Genomic DNA, 17,626 nt, shown 5'->3' with positions numbered 1-17,626 from the left:
GCCACAGGGGAGGTCACCTCCAAACCTGTAGCCATAGTGCCCCTAGAGAGGGAGGGTATCCTTGACTGGATTAGGGTGGTAGTCAGTGCTGACCTTCCCCTAGATTGTATCCTGGGCAATGACCTCCCAGAGGTGAGTCTGGTCACAGATGGGGTGGTCGCCCAGGGCGCCCCCCCCAACCCAAAGTCCTGGGGAGTCAGTCCCTACAGTTAGAAGACAGGGGTCCCCAAGAAAAGGAAAGAAGAAAAGGAAGGGTAGGCCACTCTTAAAGAGAGTTCCATGGTGCCAAAGGCCTTCTGCCCCAGTAGGGGGGGAGCCCAGAGTTGGCACTGGTGAGGCCTCCCCTGACCCCAAGGAAGTCCTGAGTAGTCAGGCAGCTGTCCAGATGCAGGGTGTTGCCCCTGCACTGACAGAATGGAGAGTGGAAGGAGGGTGTCTGCTACAGGAAGTGGTAACCCCCCACTCTAGACAGCAAGAGGGGTGCCAGGACCTCACAATTGCCCCTAAAGCAGCTCAGCCACCTGTCAGTGGAGAGCTTAGGGTGTGGTTCTGGGTACTGACAGCTGTCAGTAGCCTCTACTGGGTGCTAGCCTTCCTGGCAGCACTGTACTTGGCCTGGGAGGCAGACCCCAGGGCCAATAGCAAAGTAGGCCCCCTGACCCTATTGGTCATGGTGGGGTTGCTCAAGTGTTGGGTGACCTCTTTGGGTAAGCTAGGTGTTGCCCTAGCAAAGTTAGGAGTAGGGGAGGTGGGCACCTCACTACCCAAGTTGGCAGAGAGAGAGGAGGAAGACCCCCCTAGAGGGAAGTTTCAGTTTGAGTTGGGTCCTTTTACTGTTGGGATGGCTTCCCTACCCAGAGGGAGTGACCCTGACAGGAGGATATAAGGCAGAGTAGGCCCTGCAAAGGGACAGCCAGTTTTCTTCACTGTCTTCCTCGCCTAACAAGCCAGGAAGACTCTCCCAGGGTTGGGCTGAGTCTCCTGGGCGTGTGGGCTGGGGGGGGGGAGTTGTGTGAGAAACTAGGGCTGATTGCAGAGGCCCCATAACTTTTTGCCCCCATTTTCCACTTTATGCTGGTGTTTTCCTGACTCTGATGGTGCCCTGGGTACTGCTAACCAGTCCCAGGGTCTGTGCTCTGTGTAAAATGGATATGCAAATTAGGCTAATTATAATTGGCTAAGTTAACCTACCTATAAGTCCCTAGTATATGGTAGGGCATGTAGGTTTAGGGACCACAGCATAGGTGGTGCACACCTAGGTGCATTGCTGAGGTGCCCAGTGTCATTTTAAAAGCAAGCCTGCCTTGCTGGCTGCTTTTAAATTAAAGTTATATGCAAATTCGACTTTGGAATTAAAGGTACTTCCAAAGTCTTAAACTACCTTATTTTTACATATAAGTCACCCCTAAGGTGTGCCCTATGTGCCCCTAGGGCTGGGTGCCATGTAACTATAAGCAGGGACTTTATAAAAATAGATTTATAAGCCCTGGTGAGGTAAAAACAGCCAAATTTGTTTTTCCCTCATTGAAGTAAATGGCCTTCATAGGCTAGAATGGGCAGACTTTATTTTAAATTTTAAAGTCTCCTTAAATATTACATACCAAGAATTTGGTATCAAATTGATTGTTGTAATAAATCCCACAACTTCCAGTTGTTGGATTTAATATAACTTGTCCAGGTAAAAAGTTTAGACTTTACCTAAAAAGTTGCCAAATTCAGCTCTGCATTGTTTTTGCTGCTGTGCTCTGATTGGCCAGCCTGCAGCAGCTTCTGCCAGGCTGCCTTGATGAGGTGTGAAGTGGCCAGACTTCACACAAAGGAATGTGCTTGGGGGAGAGAATCTCCCCTCAGCAGATGGTGAGGCAGGAAGGGGGAGGGCTGCCAAACTGGTCTTCAAAGGCAGAGAAGGACATTTGCAGCACCCAGCAACACCCCCACATCCTGCAACCCCAGACAATTAGGTGCCCCCTTGATTAGATTAGGAGAGGGCAGGAGAGGGGTGTGTTTATGATTTTTAGCCACACCAGTGGGTGGGCTCAGCCAGATGTAACCTCCAAAAATCAGATTCATCCATGTTGGATTTTTAGAGACTGTTGCCTTCTGGGATGGATTTTTGCCACACTTCCCAGGAAGTGGTCATCACAGGGGGACGACCCTGTCCCTGATTGGAGAACCAGGGCCCCCCTGCTTTTCACCCAGGAGCAAGGATAAAACTGGCAGATCTGCACCCACGCCTCAGATCCCCTCCAGAATTCAACAAGAAAGGAACTAAAGAAGAAGAAGGACTGCCCTGCTGGACCCCTGGCCTGCACCTGGACCCTGCACTCAGAAGGACTGCACCAGCTGCACACTTGGGCTTCACCACAAGAAGGACTTTGCCTGGCTTCAACTGGTTCAAGGAGGGACTCCCTGTTTGCTACAGGTGAAAAATTGCTAAACCAGAGTCCCCTGCACCAACTCCTGAAGAAAGCGACCAGCTGACCACTGTCCAGTGGCCAAAAAGGAGTTTGCGCCAGGTGCATTCTGGGAGTTGAAGTCCGCACCCCCCAAGGACCATCACAGAACTTCTGGACCCTTGGGTGAGCTGTGGACCCCAAAAGAACCTTAAAAGAACATCTGGGTGAAGCCCCAGAAGTTTGGAAAAGATTGGAGAATTTTTGAAAAAAAGCTCCATAAAGTGACCGACCCGACGCGGAAATTCTAGCCGGCTTGCCTCAACCGCGACCCGGCCTGACTTCGTGGTTCGTCCCGGTAAAGAAAAACATCCAAAAAAGAGACTAAGTCCGAACGTAAAAAGTTGACCAGGACCTCCCAGCCATCGTATCCGAGAAGGGCTCCATGGACGTCGGATCAAGATCCAGGTTTACCCCGGTCGAAGGATTTTCATCTCGAAAAAACGACTAAGTCCGAAGGTAAAAATCACCACCGAGGAAACCGACTTTGCGTATCCGGACAAGGGCTCCAGGAGGTCGGATTCAACTGGCAGGTTCTCCCGGGGAAGAAAAACATCAAAAAAGAGACTAAGTCAGAAGGTAACTTTTTAACCGAGGCCTCCCACGACTTGTAGCCGAGCAGGGCTCCATCGCGTTCGGCCTGAAAGTTTGACTTTGCCCCGGTCCTGGTGCAACCAGATGACCCGATTGGCGATTTTTGTTTCTAATCGCTAGAAAATAATAATACTTTAAAAATTCATATCTCCGGTTCCCCTGAACCGATTTTAATCGTTTGTGTGTCATTTTAAAGATAAAAATATAAGCTATTTTCATAAATTGGTTTTGGATTTTTAAACTGTTTCCTGTGTTTTATTTAATTACTGTTTTGTGATATTTGAATGCTTTACACTTTGTCTCCTAAGTTAAGCCTTGACGCTCGATGCCAAGCTACCAAGGGTAGAGCTGGGATTAATTTACTGAGACCTAACTGTACCTATGTGGAGGTTAGTGGCTTGTTGCTAGGTGTAGGTACCTACCTGCCCTACCAATAACCCATTTTCCAACATAATTGGTGGCAGCGGTGGGATCCTGTACTTGTGTTCAATATCACGTTACAGTTTTAGGTAAAACAAATTAAAAATCCTTTAAATTGTCCTAGTGCAAAAATTGTTTTTAATTTTTAATTTGGATTAATTTCAATTATTGAATTTTTGTAATTTTTCTAAATTCTTGTTTCCAATTTTTGCAAAAAGTTTTTGTTGACACAAAACTAGGGAACCATGGAGCTTGATCTGGCTAGCCTACCCACACTGACAGTAGTCCAGCTTAGGGGGTTGTGTATTGAAAGAGGGTTGCCTGCAACCACTGATCTCAGGAAGCAAATCCTGATCACATCCCTGACAGCATGGGCTGAGGCCCAAGAGGTAGAGTCAGAAGAAGCTCCAGAGGAGGGAGAAAGTAGGGAGGATGCAAGCTCTAACCACTCAGGGGAGGGAAGGCATCTGAGCCTAAGTGAGGATGAGGAAGAATGGTCCTCAGTAGATACAGTCACTAGGGGCAGAAGGGGGTCCTTTCAGGAGGAGAGAACCCATCCATCAGAGAAAGAGAGCTGGAGGCCCAGCTAGCATACATAGCTTTGGAAGCAGAGAAGCTGGCCCTAGAAAAGAAAAAGTGGGCATACAAAGAGAAAAGAGATGGAAGCAGCGATAAAGAAGCTGAGGTGTCCATGGGTGGGGGAGTTTGCCCCAGGTTACCCAAGGGGGTAGTTCCTGCTTATGTAGAGGGGGATGACATAGATAAGTGGCTGGGGGCCTTTGAGAGGGCACTCCAAATGAGAAGGGTTAGGCCTCAATACTGGGGTTCCCTTTTGTGGGAGTTGGTCCCCAACTCAGGGAGGGATAGGCTTCTGACCTTAAGGGGGGAGGAGGCAGATTCATACCCTAGTATGAAGAGGTGCTTAGCCAAGAAGTTTGGTCTGACCCCAGAGCAATATATAATGAAGTTCAGGGACACCCAGAAGGTCAGTACCCAGTCTTGGGTTGACTTTGTGGACATTTCACTAAAGGCACTAGAGGGCTGGATTATTGGTAACAAAGTAGATACTTATGAGGGGTTATACAATCTGATCATGAGAGAGCACATCTTGACCAATTGTACCCAAGAAAGGTTACGCCAGCATCTAGTGGACTCTAAGCAGACCAACCCTAGAGAGCTAGGGGAGGCAGCTGATGAGTGGTTGAGAACCAGGGTGGTTGTCAAGTCCCAGGGGGGAGACTCCAAGAAGGGGGGGACAGGTCCCCAAAAACCTAAGGAGGGAGGTGGTAAGCCCACCACAGAGACTCCCTCTGTACCCCAGAACCCTAAGAAGGAGGAGAGTAAATCCCACTCCCACTCTGACAAGCAGAGACAGGGAGACCCAGGGTTAAAAAAACTCTTGGACAGTAGGGCTTGCTTTGACTGTCAGCAGACAGGTCACTTCAGAGGAGATGCAGCCTATCCAAGGAAGGTGGTTAGCACTGGGCTGTCCAGTGTAGCCATAGAGGAGGATTCCTCAGATGATGAAGTCCTCCTAGCATTGTGCTGGGAGACAGGACCAGATGGTAAGCTGGTGATCCCTAAGGGTGGGAGTAGGTACTTCCACCACATTCAAGTGAATGGGATCCCTACCACTGGCCTGAGAGACACCTGTGCCAGTCACACTATAGTGAGTGACCGGTTAGTGACCCCAGACATGTATGTCCCAGGAAAGACAAAGAAAGTCAGGATAGCCACAGGGGAGGTCACCTCCAAACCTGTAGCCATAGTGCCCCTAGAGAGGGAGGGTATCCTTGACTGGATTAGGGTGGTAGTCAGTGCTGACCTTCCCCTAGATTGTATCCTGGGCAATGACCTCCCAGAGGTGAGTCTGGTCACAGATGGGGTGGTCGCCCAGGGCGCCCCCCCCAACCCAAAGTCCTGGGGAGTCAGTCCCTACAGTTAGAAGACAGGGGTCCCCAAGAAAAGGAAAGAAGAAAAGGAAGGGTAGGCCACTCTTAAAGAGAGTTCCATGGTGCCAAAGGCCTTCTGCCCCAGTAGGGGGGGAGCCCAGAGTTGGCACTGGTGAGGCCTCCCCTGACCCCAAGGAAGTCCTGAGTAGTCAGGCAGCTGTCCAGATGCAGGGTGTTGCCCCTGCACTGACAGAATGGAGAGTGGAAGGAGGGTGTCTGCTACAGGAAGTGGTAACCCCCCACTCTAGACAGCAAGAGGGGTGCCAGGACCTCACAATTGCCCCTAAAGCAGCTCAGCCACCTGTCAGTGGAGAGCTTAGGGTGTGGTTCTGGGTACTGACAGCTGTCAGTAGCCTCTACTGGGTGCTAGCCTTCCTGGCAGCACTGTACTTGGCCTGGGAGGCAGACCCCAGGGCCAATAGCAAAGTAGGCCCCCTGACCCTATTGGTCATGGTGGGGTTGCTCAAGTGTTGGGTGACCTCTTTGGGTAAGCTAGGTGTTGCCCTAGCAAAGTTAGGAGTAGGGGAGGTGGGCACCTCACTACCCAAGTTGGCAGAGAGAGAGGAGGAAGACCCCCCTAGAGGGAAGTTTCAGTTTGAGTTGGGTCCTTTTACTGTTGGGATGGCTTCCCTACCCAGAGGGAGTGACCCTGACAGGAGGATATAAGGCAGAGTAGGCCCTGCAAAGGGACAGCCAGTTTTCTTCACTGTCTTCCTCGCCTAACAAGCCAGGAAGACTCTCCCAGGGTTGGGCTGAGTCTCCTGGGCGTGTGGGCTGGGGGGGGGGAGTTGTGTGAGAAACTAGGGCTGATTGCAGAGGCCCCATAACTTTTTGCCCCCATTTTCCACTTTATGCTGGTGTTTTCCTGACTCTGATGGTGCCCTGGGTACTGCTAACCAGTCCCAGGGTCTGTGCTCTGTGTAAAATGGATATGCAAATTAGGCTAATTATAATTGGCTAAGTTAACCTACCTATAAGTCCCTAGTATATGGTAGGGCATGTAGGTTTAGGGACCACAGCATAGGTGGTGCACACCTAGGTGCATTGCTGAGGTGCCCAGTGTCATTTTAAAAGCAAGCCTGCCTTGCTGGCTGCTTTTAAATTAAAGTTATATGCAAATTCGACTTTGGAATTAAAGGTACTTCCAAAGTCTTAAACTACCTTATTTTTACATATAAGTCACCCCTAAGGTGTGCCCTATGTGCCCCTAGGGCTGGGTGCCATGTAACTATAAGCAGGGACTTTATAAAAATAGATTTATAAGCCCTGGTGAGGTAAAAACAGCCAAATTTGTTTTTCCCTCATTGAAGTAAATGGCCTTCATAGGCTAGAATGGGCAGACTTTATTTTAAATTTTAAAGTCTCCTTAAATATTACATACCAAGAATTTGGTATCAAATTGATTGTTGTAATAAATCCCACAACTTCCAGTTGTTGGATTTAATATAACTTGTCCAGGTAAAAAGTTTAGACTTTACCTAAAAAGTTGCCAAATTCAGCTCTGCATTGTTTTTGCTGCTGTGCTCTGATTGGCCAGCCTGCAGCAGCTTCTGCCAGGCTGCCTTGATGAGGTGTGAAGTGGCCAGACTTCACACAAAGGAATGTGCTTGGGGGAGAGAATCTCCCCTCAGCAGATGGTGAGGCAGGAAGGGGGAGGGCTGCCAAACTGGTCTTCAAAGGCAGAGAAGGACATTTGCAGCACCCAGCAACACCCCCACATCCTGCAACCCCAGACAATTAGGTGCCCCCTTGATTAGATTAGGAGAGGGCAGGAGAGGGGTGTGTTTATGATTTTTAGCCACACCAGTGGGTGGGCTCAGCCAGATGTAACCTCCAAAAATCAGATTCATCCATGTTGGATTTTTAGAGACTGTTGCCTTCTGGGATGGATTTTTGCCACACTTCCCAGGAAGTGGTCATCACAGGGGGACGACCCTGTCCCTGATTGGAGAACCAGGGCCCCCCTGCTTTTCACCCAGGAGCAAGGATAAAACTGGCAGACCTGCACCCACGCCTCAGATCCCCTCTAGAATTCAACAAGAAAGGAACTAAAGAAGAAGAAGGACTGCCCTGCTGGACCCCTGGCCTGCACCTGGACCCTGCACTCAGAAGGACTGCACCAGCTGCACACTTGGGCTTCACCACAAGAAGGACTTTGCCTGGCTTCAACTGGTTCAAGGAGGGACTCCCTGTTTGCTACAGGTGAAAAATTGCTAAACCAGAGTCCCCTGCACCAACTCCTGAAGAAAGCGACCAGCTGACCACTGTCCAGTGGCCAAAAAGGAGTTTGCGCCAGGTGCATTCTGGGAGTTGAAGTCCGCACCCCCCAAGGACCATCACAGAACTTCTGGACCCTTGGGGTGAGCTGTGGACCCCAAAAGAACCTTAAAAGAACATCTGGGTGAAGCCCCAGAAGTTTGGAAAAGATTGGAGAATTTTTGAAAAAAAGCTCCATAAAGTGACCGACCCGACGCGGAAATTCTAGCCGGCTTGCCTCAACCGCGACCCGGCCTGACTTCGTGGTTCGTCCCGGTAAAGAAAAACATCCAAAAAAGAGACTAAGTCCGAACGTAAAAAGTTGACCAGGACCTCCCAGCCATCGTATCCGAGAAGGGCTCCATGGACGTCGGATCAAGATCCAGGTTTACCCCGGTCGAAGGATTTTCATCTCGAAAAAACGACTAAGTCCGAAGGTAAAAATCACCACCGAGGAAACCGACTTTGCGTATCCGGACAAGGGCTCCAGGAGGTCGGATTCAACTGGCAGGTTCTCCCGGGGAAGAAAAACATCAAAAAAGAGACTAAGTCAGAAGGTAACTTTTTAACCGAGGCCTCCCACGACTTGTAGCCGAGCAGGGCTCCATCGCGTTCGGCCTGAAAGTTTGACTTTGCCCCGGTCCTGGTGCAACCAGATGACCCGATTGGCGATTTTTGTTTCTAATCGCTAGAAAATAATAATACTTTAAAAATTCATATCTCCGGTTCCCCTGAACCGATTTTAATCGTTTGTGTGTCATTTTAAAGATAAAAATATAAGCTATTTTCATAAATTGGTTTTGGATTTTTAAACTGTTTCCTGTGTTTTATTTAATTACTGTTTTGTGATATTTGAATGCTTTACACTTTGTCTCCTAAGTTAAGCCTTGACGCTCGATGCCAAGCTACCAAGGGTAGAGCTGGGATTAATTTACTGAGACCTAACTGTACCTATGTGGAGGTTAGTGGCTTGTTGCTAGGTGTAGGTACCTACCTGCCCTACCAATAACCCATTTTCCAACATAATTGGTGGCAGCGGTGGGATCCTGTACTTGTGTTCAATATCACGTTACAGTTTTAGGTAAAACAAATTAAAAATCCTTTAAATTGTCCTAGTGCAAAAATTGTTTTTAATTTTTAATTTGGATTAATTTCAATTATTGAATTTTTGTAATTTTTCTAAATTCTTGTTTCCAATTTTTGCAAAAAGTTTTTGTTGACACAAAACTAGGGAACCATGGAGCTTGATCTGGCTAGCCTACCCACACTGACAGTAGTCCAGCTTAGGGGGTTGTGTATTGAAAGAGGGTTGCCTGCAACCACTGATCTCAGGAAGCAAATCCTGATCACATCCCTGACAGCATGGGCTGAGGCCCAAGAGGTAGAGTCAGAAGAAGCTCCAGAGGAGGGAGAAAGTAGGGAGGATGCAAGCTCGAACCACTCAGGGGAGGGAAGGCATCTGAGCCTAAGTGAGGATGAGGAAGAATGGTCCTCAGTAGATACAGTCACTAGGGGCAGAAGGGGGTCCTTTCAGGAGGAGAGAACCCATCCATCAGAGAAAGAGAGCTGGAGGCCCAGCTAGCATACATAGCTTTGGAAGCAGAGAAGCTGGCCCTAGAAAAGAAAAAGTGGGCATACAAAGAGAAAAGAGATGGAAGCAGCGATAAAGAAGCTGAGGTGTCCATGGGTGGGGGAGTTTGCCCCAGGTTACCCAAGGGGGTAGTTCCTGCTTATGTAGAGGGGGATGACATAGATAAGTGGCTGGGGGCCTTTGAGAGGGCACTCCAAATGAGAAGGGTTAGGCCTCAATACTGGGGTTCCCTTTTGTGGGAGTTGGTCCCCAACTCAGGGAGGGATAGGCTTCTGACCTTAAGGGGGGAGGAGGCAGATTCATACCCTAGTATGAAGAGGTGCTTAGCCAAGAAGTTTGGTCTGACCCCAGAGCAATATATAATGAAGTTCAGGGACACCCAGAAGGTCAGTACCCAGTCTTGGGTTGACTTTGTGGACATTTCACTAAAGGCACTAGAGGGCTGGATTATTGGTAACAAAGTAGATACTTATGAGGGGTTATACAATCTGATCATGAGAGAGCACATCTTGACCAATTGTACCCAAGAAAGGTTACGCCAGCATCTAGTGGACTCTAAGCAGACCAACCCTAGAGAGCTAGGGGAGGCAGCTGATGAGTGGTTGAGAACCAGGGTGGTTGTCAAGTCCCAGGGGGGAGACTCCAAGAAGGGGGGGACAGGTCCCCAAAAACCTAAGGAGGGAGGTGGTAAGCCCACCACAGAGACTCCCTCTGTACCCCAGAACCCTAAGAAGGAGGAGAGTAAATCCCACTCCCACTCTGACAAGCAGAGACAGGGAGACCCAGGGTTAAAAAAACTCTTGGACAGTAGGGCTTGCTTTGACTGTCAGCAGACAGGTCACTTCAGAGGAGATGCAGCCTATCCAAGGAAGGTGGTTAGCACTGGGCTGTCCAGTGTAGCCGTAGAGGAGGATTCCTCAGATGATGAAGTCCTCCTAGCATTGTGCTGGGAGACAGGACCAGATGGTAAGCTGGTGATCCCTAAGGGTGGGAGTAGGCACTTCCACCACATTCAAGTGAATGGGATCCCTACCACTGGCCTGAGAGACACCTGTGCCAGTCACACTATAGTGAGTGACCGGTTAGTGACCGGTTAGTGACCCCAGACATGTATGTCCCAGGAAAGACAAAGAAAGTCAGGATAGCCACAGGGGAGGTCACCTCCAAACCTGTAGCCATAGTGCCCCTAGAGAGGGAGGGTATCCTTGACTGGATTAGGGTGGTAGTCAGTGCTGACCTTCCCCTAGATTGTATCCTGGGCAATGACCTCCCAGAGGTGAGTCTGGTCACAGATGGGGTGGTCGCCCAGGGCGCCCCCCAACCCAAAGTCCTGGGGAGTCAGTCCCTACAGTTAGAAGACAGGGGTCCCCAAGAAAAGGAAAGAAGAAAAGGAAGGGTAGGCCACTCTTAAAGAGAGTTCCATGGTGCCAAAGGCCTTCTGCCCCAGTAGGGGGGGAGCCCAGAGTTGGCACTGGTGAGGCCTCCCCTGACCCCAAGGAAGTCCTGAGTAGTCAGGCAGCTGTCCAGATGCAGGGTGTTGCCCCTGCACTGACAGAAGGGAGAGTGGAAGGAGGGTGTCTGCTACAGGAAGTGGTAACCCCCCACTCTAGACAGCAAGAGGGGTGCCAGGACCTCACAATTGCCCCTAAAGCAGCTCAGCCACCTGTCAGTGGAGAGCTTAGGGTGTGGTTCTGGGTACTGACAGCTGTCAGTAGCCTCTACTGGGTGCTAGCCTTCCTGGCAGCACTGTACTTGGCCTGGGAGGCAGACCCCAGGGCCAATAGCAAAGTAGGCCCCCTGACCCTATTGGTCATGGTGGGGTTGCTCAAGTGTTGGGTGACCTCTTTGGGTAAGCTAGGTGTTGCCCTAGCAAAGTTAGGAGTAGGGGAGGTGGGCACCTCACTACCCAAGTTGGCAGAGAGAGAGGAGGAAGACCCCCCTAGAGGGAAGTTTCAGTTTGAGTTGGGTCCTTTTACTGTTGGGATGGCTTCCCTACCCAGAGGGAGTGACCCTGACAGGAGGATATAAGGCAGAGTAGGCCCTGCAAAGGGACAGCCAGTTTTCTTCACTGTCTTCCTCGCCTAACAAGCCAGGAAGACTCTCCCAGGGTTGGGCTGAGTCTCCTGGGCGTGTGGGCTGGGGGGGGGAGTTGTGTGAGAAACTAGGGCTGATTGCAGAGGCCCCATAACTTTTTGCCCCCATTTTCCACTTTATGCTGGTGTTTTCCTGACTCTGATGGTGCCCTGGGTACTGCTAACCAGTCCCAGGGTCTGTGCTCTGTGTAAAATGGATATGCAAATTAGGCTAATTATAATTGGCTAAGTTAACCTACCTATAAGTCCCTAGTATATGGTAGGGCATGTAGGTTTAGGGACCACAGCATAGGTGGTGCACACCTAGGTGCATTGCTGAGGTGCCCAGTGTCATTTTAAAAGCAAGCCTGCCTTGCTGGCTGCTTTTAAATTAAAGTTATATGCAAATTCGACTTTGGAATTAAAGGTACTTCCAAAGTCTTAAACTACCTTATTTTTACATATAAGTCACCCCTAAGGTGTGCCCTATGTGCCCCTAGGGCTGGGTGCCATGTAACTATAAGCAGGGACTTTATAAAAATAGATTTATAAGCCCTGGTGAGGTCAAAACAGCCAAATTTGTTTTTCCCTCATTGAAGTAAATGGCCTTCATAGGCTAGAATGGGCAGACTTTATTTTAAATTTTAAAGTCTCCTTAAATATTACATACCAAGAATTTGGTATCAAATTGATTGTTGTAATAAATCCCACAACTTCCAGTTGTTGGATTTAATATAACTTGTCCAGGTAAAAAGTTTAGACTTTACCTAAAAAGTTGCCAAATTCAGCTCTGCATTGTTTTTGCTGCTGTGCTCTGATTGGCCAGCCTGCAGCAGCTTCTGCCAGGCTGCCTTGATGAGGTGTGAAGTGGCCAGACTTCACACAAAGGAATGTGCTTGGGGGAGAGAATCTCCCCTCAGCAGATGGTGAGGCAGGAAGGGGGAGGGCTGCCAAACTGGTCTTCAAAGGCAGAGAAGGACATTTGCAGCACCCAGCAACACCCCCACATCCTGCAACCCCAGACAATTAGGTGCCCCCTTGATTAGATTAGGAGAGGGCAGGAGAGGGGTGTGTTTATGATTTTTAGCCACACCAGTGGGTGGGCTCAGCCAGATGTAACCTCCAAAAATCAGATTCATCCATGTTGGATTTTTAGAGACTGTTGCCTTCTGGGATGGATTTTTGCCACACTTCCCAGGAAGTGGTCATCACAGGGGGACGACCCTGTCCCTGATTGGAGAACCAGGGCCCCCCTGCTTTTCACCCAGGAGCAAGGATAAAACTGGCAGACCTGCACCCACGCCTCAGATCCCCTCCAGAATTCAACAAGAAAGGAACTAAAGAAGAAGAAGGACTGCCCTGCTGGACCCCTGGCCTGCACCTGGACCCTGCACTCAGAAGGACTGCACCAGCTGCACACTTGGGCTTCACCACAAGAAGGACTTTGCCTGGCTTCAACTGGTTCAAGGAGGGACTCCCTGTTTGCTACAGGTGAAAAATTGCTAAACCAGAGTCCCCTGCACCAACTCCTGAAGAAAGCGACCAGCTGACCACTGTCCAGTGGCCAAAAAGGAGTTTGCGCCAGGTGCATTCTGGGAGTTGAAGTCCGCACCCCCCAAGGACCATCACAGAACTTCTGGACCCTTGGGGTGAGCTGTGGACCCCAAAAGAACCTTAAAAGAACATCTGGGTGAAGCCCCAGAAGTTTGGAAAAGATTGGAGAATTTTTGAAAAAAAGCTCCATAAAGTGACCGACCCGACGCGGAAATTCTAGCCGGCTTGCCTCAACCGCGACCCGGCCTGACTTCGTGGTTCGTCCCGGTAAAGAAAAACATCCAAAAAAGAGACTAAGTCCGAACGTAAAAAGTTGACCAGGACCTCCCAGCCATCGTATCCGAGAAGGGCTCCATGGACGTCGGATCAAGATCCAGGTTTACCCCGGTCGAAGGATTTTCATCTCGAAAAAACGACTAAGTCCGAAGGTAAAAATCACCACCGAGGAAACCGACTTCGCGTATCCGGACAAGGGCTCCAGGAGGTCGGATTCAACTGGCAGGTTCGTCCCGGGGAAGAAAAACATCAAAAAAGAGACTAAGTCAGAAGGTAACTTTTTAACCGAGGCCTCCCACGACTTGTAGCCGAGCAGGGCTCCATCGCGGTCGGCCTGAAAGTTTGACCTTGCCCCGGTCCTGGTGCAACCAGATGACCCGATTGGCGCTTTTTGTTTCTAATCGCTAGAAAATAATAATACTTTAAAAATTCATATCTCCGGTTCCCCTGAACCGATTTTAATCGTTTTTGTGTCATTTTAAAGATAAAAATATAAGCTATTTTCATAAATTGGTTTTGGATTTTTAAACTGTTTCCTGTGTTTTATTTAATTACTGTTTTGTGATATTTGAATGCTTTACACTTTGTCTCCTAAGTTAAGCCTTGACGCTCGATGCCAAGCTACCAAGGGTAGAGCTGGGATTAATTTACTGAGACCTAACTGTACCTATGTGGAGGTTAGTGGCTTGTTGCTAGGTGTAGGTACCTACCTGCCCTACCAATAACCCATTTTCCAACATAATTGGTGGCAGCGGTGGGATCCTGTACTTGTGTTCAATATCACGTTACAGTTTTAGGTAAAACAAATTAAAAATCCTTTAAATTGTCCTAGTGCAAAAATTGTTTTTAATTTTTAATTTGGATTAATTTCAATTATTGAATTTTTGTAATTTTTCTAAATTCTTGTTTCCAATTTTTGCAAAAAGTTTTTGTTGACACAAAACTAGGGAACCATGGAGCTTGATCTGGCTAGCCTACCCACACTGACAGTAGTCCAGCTTAGGGGGTTGTGTATTGAAAGAGGGTTGCCTGCAACCACTGATCTCAGGAAGCAAATCCTGATCACATCCCTGACAGCATGGGCTGAGGCCCAAGAGGTAGAGTCAGAAGAAGCTCCAGAGGAGGGAGAAAGTAGGGAGGATGCAAGCTCTAACCACTCAGGGGAGGGAAGGCATCTGAGCCTAAGTGAGGATGAGGAAGAATGGTCCTCAGTAGATACAGTCACTAGGGGCGGAAGGGGGTCCTTTCAGGAGGAGAGAACCCATCCATCAGAGAAAGAGAGCTGGAGGCCCAGCTAGCATACATAGCTTTGGAAGCAGAGAAGCTGGCCCTAGAAAAGAAAAAGTGGGCATACAAAGAGAAAAGAGATGGAAGCAGCGATAAAGTAGCTGAGGTGTCCATGGGTGGGGGAGTTTGCCCCAGGTTACCCAAGGGGGTAGTTCCTGCTTATGTAGAGGGGGATGACATAGATAAGTGGCTGGGGGCCTTTGAGAGGGCACTCCAAATGAGAAGGGTTAGGCCTCAATACTGGGGTTCCCTTTTGTGGGAGTTGGTCCCCAACTCAGGGAGGGATAGGCTTCTGACCTTAAGGGGGGAGGAGGCAGATTCATACCCTAGTATGAAGAGGTGCTTAGCCAAGAAGTTTGGTCTGACCCCAGAGCAATATATAATGAAGTTCAGGGACACCCAGAAGGTCAGTACCCAGTCTTGGGTTGACTTTGTGGACATTTCACTAAAGGCACTAGAGGGCTGGATTATTGGTAACAAAGTAGATACTTATGAGGGGTTATACAATCTGATCATGAGAGAGCACATCTTGACCAATTGTACCCAAGAAAGGTTACGCCAGCATCTAGTGGACTCTAAGCAGACCAACCCTAGAGAGCTAGGGGAGGCAGCTGATGAGTGGTTGAGAACCAGGGTGGTTGTCAAGTCCCAGGGGGGAGACTCCAAGAAGGGGGGGACAGGTCCCCAAAAACCTAAGGAGGGAGGTGGTAAGCCCACCACAGAGACTCCCTCTGTACCCCAGAACCCTAAGAAGGAGGAGAGTAAATCCCACTCCCACTCTGACAAGCAGAGACAGGGAGACCCAGGGTTAAAAAAACTCTTGGACAGTAGGGCTTGCTTTGACTGTCAGCAGACAGGTCACTTCAGAGGAGATGCAGCCTATCCAAGGAAGGTGGTTAGCACTGGGCTGTCCAGTGTAGCCATAGAGGAGGATTCCTCAGATGATGAAGTCCTCCTAGCATTGTGCTGGGAGACAGGACCAGATGGTAAGCTGGTGATCCCTAAGGGTGGGAGTAGGCACTTCCACCACATTCAAGTGAATGGGATCCCTACCACTGGCCTGAGAGACACCTGTGCCAGTCACACTATAGTGAGTGACCGGTTAGTGACCCCAGACATGTATGTCCCAGGAAAGACAAAGAAAGTCAGGATAGCCACAGGGGAGGTCACCTCCAAACCTGTAGCCATAGTGCCCCTAGAGAGGGAGGGTATCCTTGACTGGATTAGGGTGGTAGTCAGTGCTGACCTTCCCCTAGATTGTATCCTGGGCAATGACCTCCCAGAGGTGAGTCTGGTCACAGATGGGGTGGTCGCCCAGGGCGCCCCCCCCAACCCAAAGTCCTGGGGAGTCAGTCCCTACAGTTAGAAGACAGGGGTCCCCAAGAAAAGGAAAGAAGAAAAGGAAGGGTAGGCCACTCTTAAAGAGAGTTCCATGGTGCCAAAGGCCTTCTGCCCCGTAGGGGGGGAGCCCAGAGTTGGCACTGGTGAGGCCTCCCCTGACCCCAAGGAAGTCCTGAGTAGTCAGGCAGCTGTCCAGATGCAGGGTGTTGCCCCTGCACTGACAGAAGGGAGAGTGGAAGGAGGGTGTCTGCTACAGGAAGTGGTAACCCCCCACTCTAGACAGCAAGAGGGGTGCCAGGACCTCACAATTGCCCCTAAAGCAGCTCAGCCACCTGTCAGTGGAGAGCTTAGGGTGTGGTTCTGGGTACTGACAGCTGTCAGTAGCCTCTACTGGGTGCTAGCCTTCCTGGCAGCACTGTACTTGGCCTGGGAGGCAGACCCCAGGGCCAATAGCAAAGTAGGCCCCCTGACCCTATTGGTCATGGTGGGGTTGCTCAAGTGTTGGGTGACCTCTTTGGGTAAGCTAGGTGTTGCCCTAGCAAAGTTAGGAGTAGGGGAGGTGGGCACCTCACTACCCAAGTTGGCAGAGAGAGAGGAGAAAGACCCCCCTAGAGGGAAGTTTCAGTTTGAGTTGGGTCCTTTTACTGTTGGGATGGCTTCCCTACCCAGAGGGAGTGACCCTGACAGGAGGATATAAGGCAGAGTAGGCCCTGCAAAGGGACAGCCAGTTTTCTTCACTGTCTTCCTCGCCTAACAAGCCAGGAAGACTCTCCCAGGGTTGGTCTGAGTCTCCTGGGCGTGTGGGCTGGGGGGGGGGAGTTGTGTGAGAAACTAGGGCTGATTGCAGAGGCCCCATAACTTTTTGCCCCCATTTTCCACTTTATGCTGGTGTTTTCCTGACTCTGATGGTGCCCTGGGTACTGCTAACCAGTCCCAGGGTCTGTGCTCTGTGTAAAATGGATATGCAAATTAGGCTAATTATAATTGGCTAAGTTAACCTACCTATAAGTCCCTAGTATATGGTAGGGCATGTAGGTTTAGGGACCACAGCATAGGTGGTGCACACCTAGGTGCATTGCTGAGGTGCCCAGTGTCATTTTAAAAGCAAGCCTGCCTTGCTGGCTGCTTTTAAATTAAAGTTATATGCAAATTCGACTTTGGAATTAAAGGTACTTCCAAAGTCTTAAACTACCTTATTTTTACATATAAGTCACCCCTAAGGTGTGCCCTATGTGCCCCTAGGGCTGGGTGCCATGTAACTATAAGCAGGGACTTTATAAAAATAGATTTATAAGCCCTGGTGAGGTAAAAACAGCCAAATTTGTTTTTCCCTCATTGAAGTAAATGGCCTTCATAGGCTAGAATGGGCAGACTTTATTTTAAATTTTAAAGTCTCCTTAAATATTACATACCAAGAATTTGGTATCAAATTGATTGTTGTAATAAATCCCACAACTTCCAGTTGTTGGATTTAATATAACTTGTCCAGGTAAAAAGTTTAGACTTTACCTAAAAAGTTGCCAAATTCAGCTCTACATTGTTTTTGCTGCTGTGCTCTGATTGGCCAGCCTGCAGCAGCTTCTGCCAGGCTGCCTTGATGAGGTGTGAAGTGGCCAGACTTCACACAAAGGAATGTGCTTGGGGGAGAGAATCTCCCCTCAGCAGATGGTGAGGCAGGAAGGGGGAGGGCTGCCAAACTGGTCTTCAAAGGCAGAGAAGGACATTTGCAGCACCCAGCAACACCCCCACATCCTGCAACCCCAGACAATTAGGTGCCCCCTTGATTAGATTAGGAGAGGGCAGGAGAGGGGTGTGTTTATGATTTTTAGC

The sequence above is a fragment of the Pleurodeles waltl genome, chromosome 10, assembly GCF_031143425.1.
Source record: "Pleurodeles waltl isolate 20211129_DDA chromosome 10, aPleWal1.hap1.20221129, whole genome shotgun sequence".
Classification (NCBI taxonomy): Eukaryota; Metazoa; Chordata; class Amphibia; order Caudata; family Salamandridae; genus Pleurodeles; species Pleurodeles waltl.
Note: the sequence above shows the minus strand (reverse complement) of the source record.